We start from the raw sequence: 20,470 nt of genomic DNA on the forward strand, positions 1-20,470 counted from the left end.
GTTTGGGCATACCTAATAAATTTTAGGTAATGAACATTTATAAAAAGAAAATTAACATTATAATATGTATATCAGTTATATGTATAATAATTTATTTATATTTCTGCCTAGTGTTAGTGTTAAACAAATGGATTTTTAGAATGATTCACTTTAAATTATTGAGCAAGAAATATAAAGAAAATGCAGAGTCATGTTAAAAGATCTTGTGTAGTAAACAATGTATCCATAGGAGTGTGTTGACCTTGAAGAAACTCATTACAGGGATGAGAAACCTGATGTCATCTTCCTTTAAATTTCCTCTTTCATGGATGTCAACATTGTTTGTTAGCAGTATTAGGCGAAGAGAAATTACTTCCCAGTAAATAATAGAACAGGTAACACTAATTGCTTCGGCAGAAACGTCTCCGTTAACCTAGCAGCGAAGTATAAGAAACAAAACACGCTCTGACGGGATGGAAGCAATTTGAACAGCTCAGCTAAATTCGGTAAAAGGCGTTTTACATATCTGTTGAGTGACTTTCTTGTATTTTATTTTAGTCATTACATTTCCCTTCTGCTGTTCATTTCAAACCTCATTAAAATAGTCTTAATCGTATAATACTCAAGTGAGCGTATCATTAAATACGAATCGTCAATTCGATCATTATGTTCTTGTAATTAACAGTATTTTTCACAATTAATAAGAACATTTTGAATTATGTAATGGTGACGGACAAATCATTTAACTCTTGACAACATTAAATCTACTAATGGCGGTTGTTTGAACTGAAATGCGCTTGATTCAAAGAAACAAAAACTTACTGAAATGCTTATGGAAATAAAATACAGTTCACGAAAGATTTTATCATTTAAAATGTCCTTATTCACTTTAAGGTCTCTTCCGTTTACATTACAATTGTATTTTATTAATTTGTTGTATTTAGTTATTATTTTCCTTGTGGGCCACAACTGAAAATCTATCTGTGATATGATTTTTCTCCATTCATTCAACTTATAACACCGTTTAATTCCGTAAACTAAAGTTCTATATGGTCAACTTAGTCTGAAACTGTATTTATAATAGGACCTATTTTTAATGCCTTTCTTCAAGAAGTACGACGAAACTGCATCAGACCACCGACAGTATTGCCACTTGACACAGGAAATGAAAGTTTTCCTATGACTCTAACATATTATTTACCGTTAAATATAGAGCTGCACGACTTTTAGGACACACTGTCAATGTATTTAATTGTGGTCGTTATAAATTCTGCAACATAAGGTTTTCCTTGAACTTATATGAAACTACTGACTATACACGAAATAACCTCCCCTAGAATAAGTTACGGATAACAGGACAAATTATTTGAAACTGTAACCGAATTTTAATTGAAATTCCTCGGGATTATTCTTCTGGTTCTAGATTTAACACATTCTATATGGAGGCAGCCTACCTCAGCGTGGTAAATTTTATTTCATTCTGTAACAGAAGGAAATAAAAAGTAAAACAGATCTTTTGACATTTCAAGATGGAAAGCAGAAATAGGAACGACAAAGAAAGATGTAACAATAAGTAAACAAAACACTTGAGAATGTATTAAGAAAACATATTTCGAAATAAATATTGATATCTTGAATGAAACACTGGGATAGAAGCGAAAGAAAATGAGACGCAGAAAAGTGTGATTATTAGACAAATATGGAAGTGTCAAATGAACCGAACTTCAAAAGCCACGAAAGGACTTTACTCCTCCTTACCCCGAGGCTGTAAGTCAGGTGTATAACGTTGCTAGCTTCGCTACGCTGCGAGTTCTGAGCTGCATTTACTCGTGTGAGTTCTGCTGTTCATTTTGCAACGTTGTACGACATTTTGTGTCTTTGAAGCATGAGAATTGGTGAAGACTTTTGTAAAATAACAGAGTACGTGAGAAAACTGTAATATCCTATTGGTAATGGCTGGGCTTTAGGGAAATAGAACTTTTTATTTCTTGTATCGGGCATAAATTAAAACTATTTTGTTGTCTGGTCTGTATGGAAAGTGACATAATAAAATCACGTTAGCCAGCAGTGTACATGCTTGTTGCTACATGAACTATTGGCATCAGATTTAGTTGGGTTTCATCAGAACTTCCCCGCATTTGGGAAGTACTCATCGCTCGCAGTGCAGTCCAATAGGCTGTAAGGCTTGTCATTGCCTTCCAGCAAGGAGAAATAAATATAGCAGAAAACACTGTTACCTCTATTTCCGTATTCAATCCTTTCTCATTGTAAAAACGAAAACTCCGCTCAGTTTTTAATCGTCTCGGCAACAAAATAACCATTTTACTTTTTTTTAAAATCGTCGATTACTTGCACGTCGATGCCTTCGCATTTTGATGTCCTCAGAAATCATTCTCTCCAGTTCAGTACGCTAGCTGCTTTTGAAACGTTTCACTCTGAAAGCCTCTGATGTAATTTCAATACAAAGTTAAGGTAAGAAGATTAGTTTTTCATGTTTTAAAATCCATCGATTTACTTTATGTTCTACCATAAAATTAAAGTAAAAAGGACGATGTAAAAGTAAGTCCACATTTGAAAAGAAAGTTAGACCGTTGACATCTCCATACTAACCATGAGAAACGTGGCTGGTGTTTATATTGGATAGGAGTCTAATTCATATGCAAATTTCACTACTATCCACCCTGCTGGTCCCATTAACGGTTTTCTGCTGCAGTTTCTTACATTAGCTGGCACCTTAGTGGATTAGTCGATCTTAAGCTGATTCTGTCTTACCGTATCATCAATCTGAATTAATATTCATTACTTAAATTGAAGTTTAATATATATTTCATGTTTGTCTTAAATACATATTAAAGGAAGTGAGGTTTCAATTATATTAACATTTTTTATATTAGAAAATGTGAAATTGCTTCAACTGTCTGTATACAAATTATACTTCCCTTCATATTGCAACGTCACGGAATGTTGAAATGATCTTCATGAAAACAAGCAAATGGAGCGATCATTCTGGGTTTTTTCGCCGTGCAGTCTGGTAGAAGTTTACCGACGTTTCAGAGGTCCTTGCTGTCTCCATCACAGGGCGACTCATCAGTAAACCTCTGTCAGACTACACGGCGCAACAACCCAGAACACAACCATCTTCAGACTTACTGTGGTGGAAACCTCAAATCTTGTTCTTTTGACTTTGTTGAAATTTATTCTTTCCTAATTCTGATACGACAAACCTGTACTAACGTCGTAGTTTCTTGAGTGGCCATCAATTCTAGTTCATGTCTGAGACGTTCGAATTTAGATTCTTAGCCCAAGAAGTATGATATTTTGAAAAGGTTTTTATGGATTTTCTCATTCACTTATCTGAGACTATATAAAGCACACAGTTCAGAAAGTTTCGTTAAGTAATCTAAGCGTACTGGTACATTACAAGATAAGGAAAAAAGCATTTCGACATTATGAACAAAAATCGATGCAGTCCCCAGAAAACTACGTGATGAGACAAGTTGTCAGCCAGAGAGTCGAGTGAGTGTCATTCCATTGCGAAGACTGACAGCGCGAGCGATTTCTCGACTTACTGACAGGAATCAATGGCTTGTTTTCTTTTGTATCCGATGATGCGACTCCGAGCTATTGTTTTCGGAGAATACGTGAGCTAGTGAGGGATGAATTATATGAGATGCGCAGACCGGAAAATAGTATTTTGTCATATACGTACAAAATAATGCAACTTGTACTATTGGTTGTAGCCATAATGGAAGGAAATGTATACAGAACGTCTAATATTGTTCAGTATTTCACACGTTATTTCAAAAGATAGAAGAAGTATATGAAGAGCGCGTTTAAAAACTGTTTGATGAAATTGATTTTATTGTTATCTGCTCAGTACAGACTCTGTCATATGAAGTTAATTGTGATTTAATCAATTTCCTCAAAGAAATTGTATGGTATGAAAACTTTTTAAATTACTTCAGATACACATCTAATTAAGCTCTATTATGTTTCCTTAAAACATTTTTATAATTTAATTAATTAATAGAAATTAAAAGAAATATTTGCTGATTATGCGCATTGTGTTGTTTAATTTTCTTTGTACTGCTGAATAAGCAGAAAGAGTTATGTGTCCTATACATGGAATTTCTAGTAGAATACACATGGCAGAAACAAGAAGTTTTTGTTGGAAACTAGCAAAAAGACCACTTTTCGGAAACTGAAACCTTCGTGGAGAATAAATTAACTGGATATTGCAGGAAGTAGTTTATAAGGACGTGAATTTAAAATTGCTGTCTTATGCCGGGTTTTCAGTGTCAGAGTTAATGGAGAATGTCATGAACCTGAATGTTGTGTCAACAAAAGTTAATTGATTTGAGGTTCTCACGGTGGTGAAGACGTCGACTGATGTCTTCTGACATTACCAATGCAGAAACTGAGACAGCGAGCTACAAAATATTGTCACTGGGAAATATGTTTGTGGTATGGACAGTATCCTTCCTTATTGACTGCCTCCTCTCATTCTTCTCCATTTGACTTTTACTTCTAACGGACGTCGAACGCATAGATTCGCTTTGACTACTATTACACGAAATTGTCTTATGAGGGAGACAAATTTAAGTGAGCATCTGAAAGTGAAATTTTCTTGTAACTGTTAGTGTGCAGTTAACAGGAATACCGCCGTTGTCTTGTTAGTTATGTGTAATAACCGGCAGTGATATGGTTTTTGGTCAGTAATTTTAAATCATCTGCGAATATGAATTATGACGGTTTAATTACATTTTTGCAAATGCCATGCATTAATCTCCCCTCATGTGATGTAATGTAGTTTATTATCGATGACCTGGATGTATTCTCAATGAATTTAACACACACTTACTTGACTTCACGTGGCTTTTGGAATATCAGATGAATTTTGGTAAGATCTGAGGTTCTCAAGGATGACTTTATAAAATGTAGCACCCTGTGACGATCACAGGATAATGCAGGAAGTAAGATCAGCTATAACGTCGGTAGATACAATAATCTTCAGATTTATCTTGTCCATAAGCAGACACGACCGTTTTCGCTAGATCTCATAGGTAGTTCTTCTACGCTGTCATAAATATAAGAATTATTTGCAGATAACATGCCACCTCGTGTCGTTCACTGAGCTGTAAATAACCAAGGAGCCCAAGTGTGCATGTTAGCGAAAGGGGTGGCAAGTAATCGATGATCCGTGGGATGTGAAGCAATGTTAGGCAAGACGGCATTCACTTAAACTTACTTACAGTGCAACATGTCAAGTATTGGATTCCCGGCCTGTTCGGAGAACGATTAAGAATCGATATTCAACACATCGAGTTTGTCTATAATCTGGTAAAATGTAGTCGACCTGTATATTAAGCGACCACCTCTGTATCTTCAGCTGTCTCAAGGCCTGTCGCCGAAAGTCTGGCTCGAGTGTTAGCACTCTGCTTCATCTTGAGAAAGCCCGGGGATAGAATTTCGACTCTGAGAAACGCTACACCGGGTGAAACATTTTAGTTGCACCAGGCATAATCTAAGGTGATGCTTACGGCTGGCTCCCTGTGCTTCAGGGGACAGTTCAGTTTCAAACATCCCAATTCTGAATATCTTACAAGAATGGAGAAAGCAATCTTCTTTGCAGGTCAATACAAGAAAAAGCGTGCACCAGCCGAGTACAAATATATATCTAATGACCCCTTTATTTTGCTGTTTTGTGCACGTCTTGGCTTCGTATTATAATTTATTACAGATAAAAATCACCTGTTTGATTGCTATTTGAATTACAGACATACTGCGTAGAGTCTGAAACTATTTTTCTTCGTTCTTTATTACATGGTCACTTTAGACGTGTTTTACGTGCTAATGCAAATATTAATCAGATGTATAAATACATTGTACCACAAGTTAAAATTTTTATGACAACTCTTTTTGAGAGACGTAAATATGACAAAGTTGAATTTCATCTTCATATAAAGTAGTAACTGTGATTTGTGTGTTGCCGTCTTCTGGGCTGTATTTGTATATTTTTTTATAGTTTATTTAACGACGCCTTTCCATTAACTCAGATCTGGGATGTTATGCTGTGTAGTCTTGCGTGTTGTTATCAGAAGAATAAAGCATTGCCTGCATCTGTGTGTCCACTGTAGCGTCTTATATGGATTTTGATTGATAGTTCGGCTTCAAAATTAATTTCTCCCTTCAGCTTAGTTTTACTTTATATAACTTTTTATCCAGAATCCGAGTAGTGGTTTCTGTGAAAAATATACGGTCAGGGAGAAACAGGTATTATGAGTCCTTTATATTTATTTTAGACAAATATCTCAGAACAAAGATTAGTAGTTTGGTATGTAATGGGACTGGTTACAGTTTAAACATTTTCAGCACGAACCTTTCCTAGAAACACAGGAGCACGCACTCTTATGTAATTACGATCCAGTCAGTAGAGATTGTGCACAAAGTAATCCACAATTACAGGGGTATGGGATGAACTCATTTTCCTGCAGGGGAACAACTTAGAGATGAAATATACCTGTTCGTCGGGAAAATACGTTTCTTCGTAGTTCTGTCTCTGTTATATCTCGACCCGTCTGCAGTTTCGAAAACATGGGTGAACAAAGGAGTTTTCTTTCATAAGCTGCTTATGTTAACATTCAACAAATTTCAGACTAAGAAATTACATGAATAGACCAGTCACGAGTATCCAGTAAAACTGGCTGATTTTTGGATTGTTCCACGACGCTGTTTCAATAGCGTAGGTTATGTAGAGGCCAATAACATTTTAAGATGGTCTTAATAGTAAAGATATAAAAATTAAGAAATGGTCGTCATGTTTTTGAAGGTATTATCTCGTCATTCGCCTAAAGATCAAAACAGTAGCGAAACACGTCAGTGAAGATAGCCAGTAACTTGACTGATATTCGAACATGATCCTTTCTGACCACAATACTAGAAAGCTTCTGTTGAACAGAACTTACAGTATTTTTTGTTGTGAAAGAATTAATGGCTTTGTGTTGAATAACCAGAATTTTATTTTTTATGCTGATGATCAATTCATGGATTAGGCCCAAACTTGTTCAGACCAGGTTTTGAATATGAAATGACTATTCTGGGAAGCTGCGCTGCGTAATCTGGTAGAAATTGACCGAAGTTTCACAGATGCTTGCTGCCTCCATCATCAGGACTTTAAGGCAAGAATTGCTCTCCTTCTATTGGGAAGCGAATTGATATGTTTCTTTGAACACGGGTTTAACAAACGGTGATGAATTCCTTGACTAGCTGAATAAGGTCTCTGCGCTATGACATTAATTATTTAGAGAAGTTAGGTTGTTTTATCTAACGATTTTGTAATTGATACTTGGAAAGTGTGTCCGGCTCCAAAGTTATACTGAATTCGTCTACTCCTGCTCTAAATATTAGAAAATCACGGGGTGCTCATTTTTGTAATTAATTAATCCGCAAGTTAAATTTTGCATACCCCTGTTTCATATCATCGATTTCCAATGTTTGCTATAAGGTACATTACGTATTCATTGAAAAAAGTATATACCTAGGATTGGTGTTACTCGAGCTGGTAATCAGGAGACTCGCTGACAATGACGGCTCGATCAGGCCTAGTTCTTGGTTGATTGATTTCATTAGCTTCCGCGGTTTCTGGAAGTCAGTGGTTCTGTGTAGTTCGGAATTGTGATGCTCCCTGACCTTGTTAGCTCTTGTCGCCTTGTTCGTGGTTGTGAGATACCGTGGCATACATTAATTTGCTAGGAACTCACCAGATGTCTGAGATGAAAGGAACAAAAATTCCATCCACAGTAACAACCGTCATCTGTGGTGCTTCGGCCCGTTTTCTGTCCATGACCTCCCAGAAGAGTACCTCCAGAAGACTTTTTATTTTTCGTTTTTCAAAGTCCGGGCCATAAACGGCTAACATTGTTGAATGAAAGCTCCGTCCCTGATTCTACTTTTTATTGATTACAACGCCGAGGTGTTCTAAATGTATCTAGAGGCGTGAACTTGTGGCCGGCCGTGAGAAACGAAGTGACTGATGGCGGTTTAAAAGACAGCGTCACAGCGGGCGAACATCACCGGTGCACCTCAGCTCGCAGAAGCCAGTTATTTATCACCTCTACGGCTTAGACTTTAGAGCCGGCACTAATGTTTTATCTGCGAAAGAGATAATCTGTTATTAGTGTTGTTTAAAAAATTAAAATAAAATGCGAAATTCGTGTTTTGTCTCGATGTCTAAAATTCCGTCCGAATGTTTAATCTTCTTAACCTACAAAAGATTGCGTTGAAATTTGTCATGGGGAAGGTGTGAACAAATGTTATCGGATGGATTTTTTCCATATCAGGACTGTGAAATTATTTGCATAAAACTCAAATTAAAATGTAACTCGGTCTTTACTGATTAGTACCAACGTCTGTTGCGCACAGCATATTATATTACTAGTAATAAATCAAATAGTGTTATCTTCGTATTATTTGCTGATATTAATACCCAACATTGCGAAATTGTTTGTTAAATTATACCCTCATACAGCAAAAAAGTGAAATTGTCCTGGGCACTAAGCCAGAGCTGGCTAATAGAAATGTAAGGGTTTTGGACTCTCCTGTAGAATATAGAAGGGCACACTCAGAGCATGAAAGAGTGTCTTCCCTTCCACCTCTTTACCAGCCTCCCCCTTGTCAAAGAAGCAAGTAGAAAAGAGATGCATGCCCAGAAATACTTCCTATCGCGCAGCTGATCCATATGATTTCGAGTCCCCTATGTTACGGGGTTCACATAGGCACCGTCAGCTACGAAAAATGTAAATAAGATGCATTCCTCATGACTGGGTCCAGCCATTTGATACTGTCATTTTTAAAGGTAGGAACTTTGTCATTGTATATAAATCAAGGGGTTAGAAAACTTTTTGTTGCTTGTTACTGCAACAACGACGCCTTATCAACCGGTGTTTTAAAATATTCCGTTTTAAAACACACTAAAACACTGTTTATTTTGCTTTTGTTTGAAAACAAGTTGCTCAGGAGGATATTTGGACGAAGGAGTGACGAAATAAGTGGGAAATTAAGAATATCGCATAACGAGGAGCTGCGTGAATTGTACGGGTCACGTAGCACAGTGAGGGTAATGAAATCTAGGATGCTCGGATGGGCTGGACATATAGCACGCATGGAGGGGAGGCAAGAGGTGCATACAGGATTTTGGTAGGGAATCATTCTGGAAAACGACCACTGGGCAGACCGAGAAGGAAATGGGAGGATAACATCAAGATTGATCTTGGGGAAGTGGTCTGTGAGGATGGCAAATGGATGAAGCTGGCTCAGGATCGTGGCAGGTGGCGGGCTTTGGTGTTGTCGGTGTATATATTTAAGCTGTCAAACTCTCTGAACGAGAACAAGCTGAAAGAGGCAATGGCTAAGCATTTGTAGATTGAAGTTGATTTTCACAAAGTGGCTGTAAAAGTTACAGTACACCTGAAGGGTTAAACATAGCGCGGTATTTCATAAATAATAATTTTTATTATAGTTCTTTCATTTTTTACTTTTGTGTGAAAGTTCGCAATTAAACCCGAGTTGGTTAATTTTGTTAGGAAGAAATCGCGACAGTTTCAGTTTTTGCGATTGTTTGTAAAGTAATTCACTGATTGATTCTCAACTAAATACAATGGATAATATGAAAAAAAAAATTAAAATCTCTTTCTTAACTGATTGCTTCAAATTAAGGATGCACACATTAAACTGGGAAAGATCGGAAGAAATAATATCACATTATTATCATCCCTGAATTTTTCAGGAGGGACTGAGGAAGTCTACGCAATATCTCTGGTTATTTGGCCTCTGGTGACGCGGAATCAACGAAGGAATGCAAACCGCTGAAATACGTCTTTCCATTGAATTAAACAAGATGATAAAACAATAATTTGTAAATATGGAGACTTTCGGAAGGAGTTGGCTATTCAATAAAGACTAATAACGTAACATTTTCAGAAAACCCCTCCAATAAATATGCAGGTATGTGCTTAGATTGGAGAACTGACCTCGTGCAAATGCAGTTGGCTGTATGGATCAGAAACGGTCTTCGTGTCACACGAGTCCCGAAGTTGGGAACACGACATAAATTCGAGGAAACGCTGAAGCGATGTGCTGAAGAAATGTCACAGGTGGTGTGATTTAAGAAGGAAAATAGATCGATGGCACTGTGAACTGAGAGTCGTGTTAGCATGGTTCAGGTGCTTCATCGCAGCGTCAGCAGGTTATCTCAGAGAAACTTCACTACGATAAACTTTTAATTTGAAGCGCAAACATAAGCTAATCTCTCCAGGCACGAACAAAATCAAGAGTGAATCTGAACTACTGTGTCTCGCTTCTGCACTCCGCAGATTAGGCTGAAGGCACTCCAAATTCTTGTCCATCTTTCGGGTTGTCTTGAATTCTGGTCCAGAAGTATTATTGTTCTATGGCAATTTATCTTTAACCTGAGGTAGTATATTCTTTTCTCTTGTCGGGTATAACTTACCACAGGAAACAAATCGTGTCGAAGTTTGAAGTTTCTGACACTGGTACGTTGTAAAATTGTTCTTTTGGGCCTTGTCTGTCGTCTGAACTATAAAACTACAACGTTTCGAAAGTTGGATTCTGCTTCTGTCTTCAGGTAACAAGAAGTAACAGGGCATAAAGGCCTATCTGTTGGACCTCCTGGTTGAGCTAGTCTCAGATCTGGACATCTGTGTAAATTTTACATATGTCATATATTCGCAATAATATTATTTTAAAATCAAAGTTAATTTTTTCTCATAATTTCGACAGATAATTTTAGAATATATGGATGCACAAATAATGTATTTTTTTAATACATTGGTTTTCACTACTTTGGCCATTATAAAATAAATATATTTTGTAAAAGTGTGATGAATCTCGCGGGCCAGAAACATGTTCAAGGCGGGCCACATGCGGCCCGCGGGCCGCGGGTTGGCTACCCCTGGTGTAAAAGGTATCAAATTTAATCACATATATTTTCTTTTAATAAATACTTTTTAAATCTTAAATATTTTTCTGCCTGTTTTTATTGACGATCGAACTTACTTTCTATCCATCTGTGGTAGGAATGTGAGTTTTCACACAAATTTCTAGTATCACGGTACGGAGCAAAACCAATATAATTAGCAAAGACTGAATAAATATTGAAGACCATTTTCCGTTAAGTTATTTGATTTGCTCTCCGTTTTCACGTTAATGAATTTTCGTTCTTTGTAGATAGTTCTGCATTAGTTTTCGCTCTGTGTTCTCATCGCCTCAGGGGATTTCTGATAACGACAGATTTTCATTTAATCCAGGTTCTGTTTTGAACACGTTTTCCTATATTAAAATCAGAATAACGCTGTCGGGAATATATTGTTTTCAAACGATGTAATGGATAAATAGAACTCGGTATACTTGTGCAAAGAAATGAATTTAAGCAAGAAATACTTTACGCAGCTGCCGTCTGATTTGGCCTCGTACAACATCGATAGTGAGACGCTTGTCTTAGACCTGAATTTAGTCGCGAACCATCCATCAACTCCTTTAAAACAGAATGCAGACCCAAGGCAAAAAATATTACCTGTGGATGATATCGATTTAAATATCATTGTATTAAAAAAACTATAATTACAACTTTCTTACACCTAGGTATAGAATATTCGCTTTTACGGGTAATTTATTTCTGAATTTTATGTTTCTCACTGGGAAGTAACTTATGTGGTCCCCTTAATAGTATAAGTTAGTAATCCTGGTCGTTTAGAGAGTACTCAGTAACGGTACTGAGACTGAAGAATCAGCTCTTTCATTATTTCGTATTGTGAGAGCAACGTCTGTGACTTATCTCAATAAATCCGCGTGCCCTTTGTACGGTTCTTGTAACAAGGCCATTTGCTACTTCAACACGAGTCCTGACCAGCAAAGTGATAGAGCAGGTACGAGTGAACGATGTTTTGTATTAATCGCAAGGCTTCTCTGCTTTATCTCAAACCTTCTACTGCATCGTGATTCTTGGCGTCTGTTTGCCAGAATCATATTGTGCTGAGGTTTCTATTGGTTTCATTTGCGTCTAGACGTCGGCGTTGCTATGTTATATAGATCAGAAACACAAGAACTTCTTTGTGTGAAGTTGGTAGCCCTAATCCGTACATACGCTTGACTTATCAAAGCGACGCTGTCGGAAGATAACACGTGCTTACATATGATTGCGCCATCACGTCATCTGGAACATGATTCACATCGCCTGCAACAAAAGGAACATGAGCATGATTTTTAATTGACATGCTTCCTGGAACCTTTAGGGATGCGTACCATTTGAATTTCCTCATTATAATAAAAAACTTAATGTCAGTCCTTCCATGTGTATGGCTATTTCTCAAATGGCATGTTGTGACGTCAGTCTATTCCACGCAGACAGCATTTGAGAACAAGATTGTAGAAAAGAAAGACAAGTGAATAATGAGAAGCGTCATCATTTGTTTACGTCATCATTTCGGCCAATAAAGGGTGATCAGATTAAGAACAGGGGAATCATCAGGGACAGACTTTACTGTCTACGGGTTAACTTTTCAGAATTTAGGAAATTCTTAGTCCAGAATTTCTTCTTTGGACTTGGTTGTGAGACAAAATTAATGCAGCCACAATCCATCGATGAAGGATTGGTTTCGTCCGACTAGTCTGAGAGAATGGCGGTAATAGTAGCCGCGCGATCTATGTCTATCAAGAACTGTGAAGACGCGGATTAAGTAGGTAATCGGAGGAAATCCGATTCGGTCGGATTCGCTTTTGATGCGACAGCAGAACGCTTTTGGGAACGTTGGACTGAATGCCGTCTGTCCAAAGTGAGGAATCCTATTATTTTCTTGATTTAATTCAGACAATGCTTGATTAAATCAAGACTGGCCAAGTTTTCTGTTTATATTTGTCTTTTCAGATCTAAGCGATATATTTACATCCTCGGTGCATGTGTATTTGCCCGTTGCATGCAAGCTTTATGCTGTCGTTTAACACAAAAGGCTTGGATCTCCATTCAAGGTTTCCCACTCTGTATAAAAATACTTTTCAGACTAATTGTGATTTGCGGAACATTGTTTATTCAAGTAAGAAGTTTGAATTGCTTAGGTTATTGAGCATCTAATGTTACGATAATTTATGAATGATTAAATGGAAAGGATACAAACGACGAACAACACATTCAGGAAAGGAATCTATCAATGTTTGCTCCGATTTTTAAAACCCCATAGTAAATAACAAGTGACTTAAAACAAAATAATGTAAGTAATACATGAGCACAAGCAAGAGAATGAAGGGGGAAATAGAGGATAATACGTATCGAGAAATTTTGCGATGTATGAAGCTATATTAGTTGAGTTAGGACATTCATGTCAAAGAGATATGACTGGCTGGACCTGTAGTCAGAAATACAGAAATACTATGAAGAGATGAAAGTGTTGTAAGAAATAATGTTAATAATAAAATGTTTAAAAGAGTAATACGTTGTGAGTACAATTTGTATAGAACTTCCTCAAGTTATTTAATGTTACTGAGTTCGTTATTAACACATGACGTAATTAGTTTTGTTTGCTTTTGAGTTTTCTTCGTTTTTAGTTTCTAATAGTTGACAATTGATACAACGATCTTATTTACTGCATGAATCAAAATGTAATTGTATTATATAGGTTTACCTTGTTTTCTCAATGCATGTAGCTTATATAAGTACGTCCTGTCATCCTCATGTACTTCTAAACTCAAACACAAACCACTCTCTTACCCTATCTCAAAACTGCCGTTAGACGTTATCTTGTTCAACGTGTGTACATACTCATAAATGTTAAAGCTTCTTGTTACCATGACACCTAGTCACAAACAATCATTACTGTCCTAGAAGCCAGAGAGCAGCAGGCAAGGCATATCGACAGCATATCATCTCATTTACACAATGTAATACGGTCCTTTCATTATAAAAAAACCGATATGAAATTGCATTACATTGTCGATATAATAGTAGTAAAATATCTACTTTTTACGGTCATATATTTGTTTTTAATTACGCAGTATTGTATTATTATTGGTTCTGGGGGAACGGGGGGTAGACCCTGTCTGTATGGAGCTTCGTCTGCTAACGGATCCTCTGTTTTCCCCTACAGTATCACTCCACCGCTGGTATCCGGAGGCCCCAGTGTCACTTTATCCTCCATAAATCCCACATCGACTGGACCCGAGCGTGAGCAATGGCGACTAACCTCCTGAATCATGCAACGGCCTTTCTTGGAAAACAAATGATTACAAAAGCACACACAGATCTTTTTGCAAGTTGCAATCTAGACGCATTGAGCTAAAAGTGACATGTGTAGGCTACGAAATGTATGCTGACGAAATGAGGTGTCTACGAAAAATGGTTCGGAGAAACTTTTGGCATGATAAGTAATACTGCAAACGAAAGGATATAACTGCATATTATTAAACCTTTGAAACGGAAGCTCGTCTAAATTATGTTTAATAATTCATTTCGTACCGAAAACAAAACAAAACACATCTCCATTACGAAGATCAACTGGCTAATGATGTTAATGTTAAAGCAGGTGGTATATATTGTTACCGTTTACCTTTAAAGGGCTAAGCCACAGTGAAGCTCTGTTCTGTAATTATGGTAATATTAATTATAATTTATACTCTCAGACACGTTCTTTGCTATTTTGCGTAATTAATTGATGTGGTTAATAGTTTTGTATTTACAGAACTTGATTTCCTTAAGGGAGAATAACATTTAATATAAATGTTATAAAAATCTATTAAAGGCTTGTACACTTATATGTTTCCGTAAAATCTTTTTAAAAATCTTCTTTCTTATGTATAACATGGAAATTTTTGGTATGCGTACCTACCTCTATGTGTGTATGCATGTTTGCTAGTAGCTCGAGAAAGGGTCTACTTATTTGCTCCAAACTTGGCATGCACATGCATTGAAATGAGGAGGAAGTTTTAGACAGGTAAACATTCCAATAAACGTTCCTGGGTTCAAGTCTTAATGAATAATATTTCTGTAGCTCGAAATATGGGAAAGATAAACGAACAGAGTCCAAACCAAGGTTGTTTTTTTTTTCTTAGGGACATTACAGAAGCTAAGGCCATAGCCCCGAAAATTTGTCTTAGGTTCCAGTTTCGCTTAGAATGATTTTTTGAGCTCGGAACTTAGATGGAAAAATGGCGACAGGACTAAAACTGTTTGCTCCAGCGAGGGAGTACAGAAACGAAGAAAACTTGCCCAGTACAAACATTTCTGAATGCTATGAATTGAACGGGAAGGCAAAGAGAGACTAACCGTAAGCTGATTTAAAAATTCATGACCTGGCCTTTACACGACGCATTCTGCCCATATTGTGAATTGTGAACACTTGCTCTACACTGTCATTTGACGTACATCCTTCTGAACTAGAGAGTAACCGTGTATGGGATAATGGTGACCGTATAAGTGTTCAAAGAAGTAGAGATGAACCTCATCAGGATTGGTTCTGAATTATAGGGAGTCTGAAAGCCCTGCTAGTTGATTCTGACAGGATTTATAGAGAAAAGAGAGCTGTATGAGGGTGCAGTACGTTGTTCCACCCAATCAAATCACAGATATAGAGATAAAAGAGCGTCGGATAGCGAGTGGAGTATGAAAGGGATTTGTCTGCACTAGCGCCACAGTGGTAGTGGCGTTGAACAGGTTCACAGACACAGGCGGCTATAGCATCGCTGTTCAGAGCGTACAAAACTACTGAACACATGAAAACTAGTTCTGACGAGCGACATGTTTCACAAATTGGTAGAATTTGTTGCTACGATCTCCGATAGGTTTTTATGACTGTTTCACAAAACGAATTTAATAGTGGGTTTAAAGTCGATTCCAGCCACAAGTGCAAAAGAAAGATAATATTAAAATTGATCTAAAAGAAAATATAAGAGTGTTTGATCCAGATTAATCTGACTTAGGAGAGAATACTGTACGTCTAGTGGACCATCGGATGCTGTAAATGTCGGTGTATTTCCTGATCAGCTGAAGACTGTCAGCTTCTAGAGTAAAACTTTGTTACATCCTAATTAATGAGTTTAAAGTCGCCTCATATTAATTATGTATTAATGACTGTCGACACATTAAACGTGTGAAACTAAGGCTTTATATAATTGGAAAAGTGTTCACCAATTTGTATGTCACGTGTTTTCAGAACTAAGCAAAATTTATTTCTTGAATGAAAGGTGAAACTTCAACTAAGGCTTTCATATTAAAAATCTATTAAATTGTTGTGACAGTGCAGTTTTATCTCTCTTTTACCTTACGCTTTTAGAAGAATAAGAAGCAGAGTCATTAGCAATAAGCAACACAAGTTAGTTGCTATACTTACACTTGTACGGCTTAAAAAAGATCTCACTAATTTAGAATGGCGTTTGTCCACGCCCTGTCTCTTCCGTCGCAGAGTCACTGAAATCAAAGGACTGGCTCGCCCTTTAATTGGGAAGTATGTTTATTTTCTTGAACAGCGATGTCGGTTATCTTACTACAAGTTACGCAGTTTCTTCCACTATTTCGGACAGTTTTATGAAGCCCAGCTTCAAGCTCCTTACCATCGCGTAAAGAGTTTTATAGGATTGCATGTGAAGATAATATTAAAATGACTCTTCCTGAATAGTGTGTGAAGTGTTGGTTGCATTAAACGCGCTCTATATAAATTTCAACGACGTAATTTTTCGAACACCGTATAAAACTTTGAGCTTAATAAAAACAAGACATTTGAATAATTGAACGACTATCGAATTTAAAAGAATTCTGTGCTCCACGGAATTTATATCTTAGATATATATTGAGAAGAAGACATTTAAAGAAAATGTCATTATTTGTCTAAAGATCTGATTGCGTTGTGGTCTTATTTGTCTTTAGCGTACAAAGAACGTTTCATTCTGGCTAGTTCGGTAGTAATGTTTCTCAGATAACATCTATTCATATGCAAACCATCACTTCAGAAACTTGACCGTTTCGTTAACTGAATCGAAGTATGGAAATTTCTGGAGAGAACTGTTAGAATAGTGTTCGGTCTTGTAGCACAAAGTCTGTGTTTTCGTGAACGTCACCCGCAAAAGATTTCGTGATGGAACACTACGATTCATCAGCCCATTTAGGTCAAGGCAACGAATTTCTCATCTCTGGCATACGACGCTGAAATGTTGCATCCATTATAATTAATTTCGCGGAACCAGAACAGCGACAAGCTGATTTCAAGTTGTCTGTTTGAAGACACTATCCCAGCATTTGGCTACAGACGATAATGTTGTTCATGAACAAACTTGGCGTGAGGTACATCGGAGATCGAGTATAGTTGCCCATTGGTTTGTTATGAAATTAATATAACGACATCGATTTTAGTGGGGTTTCTTCACACACTGATGTCGGGATACTGACTTCATAGACATGCTTGTTTCCTGCCAAATCATTCCCTATTTATCGCCAACATATCAGTCTGGGTTGTTGCCCTATGTTACCTGGTAGATGTTTACTGGCGTTTCAGAACGCATGCCGCCTCCAACATCAGGGCACTGTAAACGTCTACTAGATTAGACGGCGTAACAAACCAGAAGAAATTAATGTCTTTAACGTCACACTGGGGTTTTTATGGAGAATAAAATGAATACTATAAGATTTAAAGCTGGGCAATCTCGATATACTTAGTGTGCTTGAGTCACAACAGAATCTACACTGTCTTCTAAAGCAAAATCTTTCACCTCTTGGCTCTTAATGTTATTAGGCAAGTCCTAGAGCTGCTATGCCCTTTTACCCAGTGTTCCATTTGCTACAGGTTTTTAATTTGCTGCCAATAATTCTGGATCGTGCAGAATCACTGATTTAACTCTTAAGGGAAACAGGGCACTTTAAAATTCTCAGAACATTTTTAACTTTTAGAATTTTTATTCAGTTGAGAGGGAAAATGTGGAAAACTCCAATAAAACCCTAAAGGATCAGAATGTTATTTAGAATGTTGTTCTATTTTAAATTAGTTTAAGCGGAAACCATTTGGAATTTGTATAGAAACTTTTTTTTTACCTAAAGTTACTGAAGTTAACCCATTTATCGTAGTAGGTCCAGCCGTCCAGCCATGTTCTGGGTCAGAGTAGAAACTTCAGCCTGATTACAAATGTTATAACGTGCTGCATGGTTGGGCGTACCGTACGTAACAGATAATTCTGGAGCGACAGTGAAGTAACGATCAGGAGGAGAAATCGAAGTACTCCGTCACTTCGTCACAAATCCCACATGTATTGACCTGTGTTCGAAATCTCGCCTCCGCGATGACAAACTGAGTTTAAAGATCGTGGGAGTTTGTACAGCCCAAAATTTGTGATGTTGTCAGTGCTGTTGAAGGAAATAATGTCCTGACGAATTAAAAAAACCGCTGCTGACCCGTATCTTAATATAATCTATGGACCAATTATTCAAGCATTTTTAGTTTCATTTTCATCTGTAACACCCCTCCCCGTTGAAATTAGACCTGATTCACATGAAAATTTAAAACAATTAAGTTTAACATTACTGGTTAGTCTTTTATTGTATTCGTATGCATTCTATTTTTGTTGTTGTAACTTTGATTTTACTCTTACTACAAAATGTCTACGTTCTTATATCCAAGAAACTTGAATGATTAGGCAGTAACAGTTAAATCTGACTTGCACGTCCATGCGTGATATGATCATAGACTACTCTGGTTGCTGAGTGACGTCGTTTCCTAGGAAACAGAACTGCTGCTTGTCTTAAGCAGCTCACCTATTTTAGTAGAGTGGCCTATGTAGGTGTGGGTACTGGTGGAAAGTTTTACCAAAAAGTGTTCGTCGTGCTTCGAAGGAGTGAAGGAACTTGGCTGACATAGATTCCGTGATCTCATAAACAAAAGTTACTACTAAAATCACAGGCGATAGCATTTCTGGCTTAAAAGCAAATTACATGGATCAGTTGTTTTTAGAAGTTAACAGTCGCCCAGCTAGTCAAGATATTTCCCGACATTAATAGAATCCTAAGAATCATTACACTGTTCTCAGAGGTCGTAATTCTCTCTCTTGTGAACCACATAAAATTAGTCCACGCTCTTTGACTTTTGCAGCTGAGATACTGCGAGTTCTGAACAGAGAACCGAACATTATAATTGAGATTTTTCCTTCATTTCATCAGTCCCTATAAGCGACTGCCAGTAGAGGGGCCGCCAGAATTTGAAAACTCACTCTCAAAATATTTGTCTTGATCCACAGCTATTGGTCCAATTACTAGTAACAGTTCTGCAATTGTAACAGCAATGGCAAAAGTTCGTTAAGGCTCAAGCAGAGTAGCGCAGGTTAAGAGCGTATTATGTGGTACAAAACCCGAGCAGAGAGGACTTTCAAGTCCATAGCCAGAGGTTCATATCTTAGTTGATCGATATGGAGAACTGCTAGTCTTAAGAGCGAGATTTGGTGAGTCTAGTCTCGTATTCTGCGAGAGTATCTAGGTGCTGCCAGGCTGAAAGATTCGCAGCGCGTCTGCGCGGTTGTATCCTTGCAAGGCACAAAAAGCTACACTGCGGAAGACAAATCATACTCTGAACTGATACGTGATGCTTTAAACTCGTTTGACGTCGTGTTTTGAGCAGAATTTTTTTTTGTTTTTCCTCTGGGTTAAAAAAAGTTTCTGAAATTGCAAATGTTCTGCCCATAAACTTTGTTTTATTGTACTTTCCCTTTTATACTTTAAGGCCAGAAATGTTGTAAGATGCAAATGTTAAACCACAAATGCTGAAAAGTTTCTCATTTTAATAAACTTAATTCCAACTCTCTGGTCTCAGCGACAGTCTGCTATGTTCCGATTCTTGGCGAAAAGATTTTTTATTTCTCTTTTCATATTCACTGTTTTTAGTTTTATGGGCCGTTTTTGTGTGTTTAAATGTAGATACTTTGATTAAAACGTACGTATTTTGAGAGGGAAGAAGTAAACCGTGTACATATTTCTAGTTTTCATATTTTATGGAAACATTGTTTTTACAAAAGAACGCAGAAGGAAAACTAATATTCAAATTTGTGTTAGGAATATAAGTTGCTTGAATAAAAATTTTCTTGGATATTATCCATCGTCTAGTAAATATAAAATGTAAAGCGACGTTTCGGAGATGGGACTCTATCTCCGTCTTCAGGTTCCTACACAGTTGGGCCCACTAGATAGAGCTAATCCCTATCTCCGGACCTAGTCCCATCTCCGAAACGTCGTTATACGTTTTATATTTACTAGACGATGGATAATATCCAAGAAAATTTTTATTCAATTGACTCTTCACCATCGTCAAGAAGTTTTAGATTTGATAACTATAAGTTGCGTTAAAATAAAGAGGCACGATTTCGTTCAGCGTCGTTGAGTTTCGTATTATAACAATACGCCCTTAGAACCTTTAATAATATTGTTACATTAACGAGGATAACTCGATCTGCTTGCCAG

At 37.1% G+C, this 20,470-nt stretch overlaps 1 protein-coding gene and 1 long non-coding RNA gene across 21 annotated transcripts in view; one reads left to right on the forward strand and one right to left on the reverse strand.

Annotated features, from left to right (window-relative positions):
- cac (calcium voltage-gated channel subunit cacophony) overlaps nt 1-20,470 on the forward strand; it is a 289,078-nt gene that overhangs the window by 61,757 nt on the left and 206,851 nt on the right. The gene's annotated exons all lie outside the window — the stretch shown is intronic.
- LOC110836627 (uncharacterized) lies at nt 6,989-13,775 on the reverse strand. Its single transcript, XR_002545389.2, has 3 exons — nt 13,671-13,775; nt 12,186-12,229; nt 6,989-8,130 (listed from the first exon to the last, which is right to left on the reverse strand). It is a non-coding gene; the product is annotated as an uncharacterized LOC110836627 (long non-coding RNA).

Source organism: Zootermopsis nevadensis, unplaced genomic scaffold, assembly GCF_977971745.1.
Source record: "Zootermopsis nevadensis isolate Lab colony 2312 unplaced genomic scaffold, Znev_1.0 Znev_ptg000002l, whole genome shotgun sequence".
Classification (NCBI taxonomy): Eukaryota; Metazoa; Arthropoda; class Insecta; order Blattodea; family Termopsidae; genus Zootermopsis; species Zootermopsis nevadensis.